Source organism: Suricata suricatta, chromosome 13 (assembly GCF_006229205.1).
Source record: "Suricata suricatta isolate VVHF042 chromosome 13, meerkat_22Aug2017_6uvM2_HiC, whole genome shotgun sequence".
Lineage (NCBI taxonomy): Eukaryota > Metazoa > Chordata > Mammalia > Carnivora > Herpestidae > Suricata > Suricata suricatta.
The window spans coordinates 5,436,951-5,440,774 of NC_043712.1; positions in this window are offsets into that span (position 1 = coordinate 5,436,951).

Below are 3,824 nucleotides of genomic sequence, written 5' to 3' on the forward strand. Positions count from 1 at the left end.
CAGGCAGGAACACGGAGGCTACGCAGTGGCTGAACCCGGAATGGAAAGCAGGCAGTCTGGGGGTCACGGGGACCCAGCCCTACCTCCACTGCCAGCACTGTGTCCTTCCCCTTCCTGTCCAAGACGGGGAGAATCCCACAGAGAGCAACCAGCCAGCAGCAGGTGGCCAGGTCCCTGCGCCCCCCTGGGGTGGACCAGCATCACAGCGCCACTAACCCCAGGGCTCCTGGTGGCCTGAGGGCTGGACCTCCAGGCACGCTGGGGTCAGCGGCGCTGTGGGTTCTGGCTCTGGCCCTTTAAGAACCAAGGGCTGGGGATGCCCGGCTGGCTCAGTTGGTGAAGCAGTTAAGGCTAAATGTCTGACCCTTGATTTCGGCTCAGGTCATGATCTCAGACTCACGGGATCCGTCGCTTAGCCAGGAGCCTGGTTCATTCACTCTCTGCCCCCTTCCCAGCTTGTGCTCAAGAAATAACAACAGAAAGAAAAAAATAATAAAAGAACCGAGGCCAGAGGTTGACCTTGACCTTCCCTCCTCCTGTCCGGGTCCTTCTCCTGGTCCAGGGTGGCAGGAGGACCCCCACCCTGGGACTCCAAACAGTCACGGGGCACAGAGAGATACAGCCATACAGCTAGCTGTCAGCCTGGCCAGGACCCACTGGAGGCCAGATGGAGGCCTTGATCACACTTCACCTGCTGGTGTCTTCTTCGGCCAAGGTGGGTGCCCACCTCCCCTGGCGTGCCCGGGGCCTCGTGTGTGGCATACCTGCTTCCCAGGACTAGCCCCCAGCTGCGCGCCCCCCAGATGGGGTCAGCCGCGCCCCCCACAGGGCTGGCTTGGCCGACCTCTGCCTTCCCACGGACCTCCCCTCCACTCCAGCTCCTCAGAGTCGCCACACCCCGGGGCCTCCAGACCTGGGACACGTGCTCCTTCTGCCTGAAACACTCTCAGCATCCCCCACAACCCAACCGCCCCCCCAAAACCTCCTTGTGCCCTTCTCAACTTCCCCCTCAGGTAGGGTCACCCAATTTAACGCATAAAAATACAGGCTGCCTAGTTAAACCTTAGATTTCAGATAAATAAATAAGGATGGCTGGCAACTTAACCCTCAGGGTTCAGCTGAAACATCACCGCTTCCAGGAAGCCCTCCCAGATGCCACCCTCTCCCCCAGACCCGGTAGCCCCCCACAGCATCGCAGAATGCCCTGCCTTGATGTTTATCCTGGTTCCCATCAAATTCCAAATGCCAGGAAGGAAGGCCACAAAATTCATCCCACTGCCGCCCACAGGCCCTGGCAGGAGTCAGCTGTTCCACAGAGGCGCTCAGTCTCTGAAGTGAAGGGTGGCAAGGTGGCCCAGGGATGCCCGTGGCCAAACTACCCCCACAGGGGCACCCGGGGCCTCCAGCCGCTCCCTCCCGGCTGGCTGGGCCCCCTTCTCCAAGACGCGCCCGGGACCCCCAGCTCCAGAGCGAGGGCCAAGGAGACACATCCAGGCGAGGGCAGCTCGCTGCCTCCTCTATTCCGACGGCCGCTGTTAGTTTTAATTAAGATCATGTTCTGCTCCGGCCCAGCAAGGGCCGCCTCTGCCTGGAAATAACCGCCCCGTGTGGCTGTGGGGGCTGCGCTGGGGCCGGGGGGGTGGTGCTGGGACCCCCCGAGGCCCTGGCAGCTCGGGCTTTGAGCGCTGTCGAGCCCCGTCTGCCCAGCACACACACCATATATTTTTGAACAGAAGGGAAGCATTCGCTTTTCCCCCCACGGTGCCAAAAATAGCCCCGTCTCCTGCCTTTGAACAGGAATCTCTTGGTTCCTAACAAAGAGCCTGGGGGGGGGGGGGCGGGGGGTGCCTGGAAGGGGCGGCCGTGTGGGCTGGCTGGACCCCTCCTCATCTCCCAGCCCCGGGAGGAGAGGGGGGCCCGGGTCCTCGCCAGGCCTGACTTCTCAGGGAACCCCCGCCCCCCTGGACAGGGCCCGCGCCCCGGCCCCAGCCCGGAGGTGGGAGGGGGCCAGGCGGGAACAGAGAGCGGAGACCCGAGGTGCACGAGGAGCTCCGTGCACTTGTCAGCGCGAGCGTTTTCCTATCTGTTCATTCGTTCCAACACATCCGTGCCAGGCTCTGTTCTTTCCAGGAGCCGGGGGACAACGGTGACCCTCACGACCAGACAGGCCCGTCCTCACGGTGCTCACAGCTGAGGGACAAGTGGAGGAGCTGAACGTGTCCTCGCCACCCGATCTGGGGAGGCCGCCGGCCGGTCCCCGGACACCTCGCATAGCGGGGCCACTGCGCGCCGGCTGGAGCTGAGCCTGGACCGGACAGAGGGGAGGGTCAGGTGGGAAGCGCCTCTGAGCTGCCCCTGGCCCAGGTCGGCCCCTCGTTCGCCCTGGCAGCGAGCCTACAAGAGGCATTCTCCCCTGTCCCGGGCTCAGAGGAAGGGGTTCAAGAGCTTGGGACACACCAGGCCCTTTTGCCAATTATTTTCACACTCATTCGGGCCACAAACCTGGGAAGGGGAATTGTCATCACCTGCCCATTTTACAGGTGGGAGGAGGCTCAAGGGAAAGCGCTTGGCTGGGGGTCCCAGCGCTCGTGAGAGGAGCTGGGGTTCGCACACAGGCCCGGCCGGTCCGGAGCAGGGGGACAAGCCATCTCAACTCCCGTCAACCTCCCCCACCACACCCCTGCCCCCATCCCTCCCACCCCTGTTCCACCAAAGACAAAGCAGAGAGAGTGAGGGTAGGAAGTCGGGGCTGGGAGGTGGCAAACAGGGGATGTGACGTGAACCCAGCTCTGCCGCCAAATCCAGGGCCCTTTCTGGTTCCTGCAGAAGCTTCTTAGTTTACAAAAAAAAAAAAAAAAAAAAAAAAAAAGAGGCCACCTTCTGTCCCCAAAAGGCCAGAGCAGTGGGGGAGCTGGGGAGGCTGGAGAGAGAGAGAGAGAGAGAGAGAGAGAGAGAGAGAGAAGCACTTTGAGTCCACTTCCTAGCTGAAAACCCGAGCCTGAAATAAAAAAAGCAGAGTGCTATTTCTGCTTTGGGTTAAACATTCCTCAAAGCCACATTCCTGCCGCCCTCCTCCTTCCCCCCTGCCAGGGGATCTAGAGCACAGTGACGTCCCGCCAGCTTCCGGGGGCCACCGCATGGGGCCAGGGGTGCCAAGGCCAGCAGCTGCCCTGTGCCCCTTCCTGGGCACCCCCAACCTGGGCTCACTAGGTGGGGGTGCCGCCCCCAGGTGACCCGGTCAGGATACCCTGGTGCTAAGAAAAGGTAACATCCTGTCACACAGAGAGCGGGACACTGGAGAAACGGACGCCCGGAGGGGGCAGCCAAAAGCCACAGCAGGGCTGGCTGGAAGCAGGACCCCAGACTCGGGTTCCATGGAGACCCTCCGCCTCATCTGGTTTGCAGGTCAGGAGCACGGTCAGGTCCCGCCCAGGTCGGCGGAGGATCGAAACAAGGCAACACGCGGACAAGGTTTTGGGAAGCCTGAAGCCTTACACAGAGGTGTTCATAGGCCTGCCCTGTGCACGGCTCCAGGCTGTGCACTGCACAAAAACAAATCCACCACATGTGTCCCAACCTTCAAGGAGCTTATGAGACCTCTGGCCTCTGAGATCCCCTCAGAGCCTCACCCTGCACCCGTGGTCTCCTCCTTTGTCCAAGAGACCTTTCTTGAAGTCCCCGGGGCCGGCACCGGCAGGTCTGGTAGGCCAGGGTGGCGCTCCAGGGGTATTACTGGTCTCCACGGCCTTTTCCTTGGGCTGCCTCCTGCTTCCCAGCCCAGCCTGCAGGTCCCCCGAGAGCAGGGATGGTAACAACACTGTCCC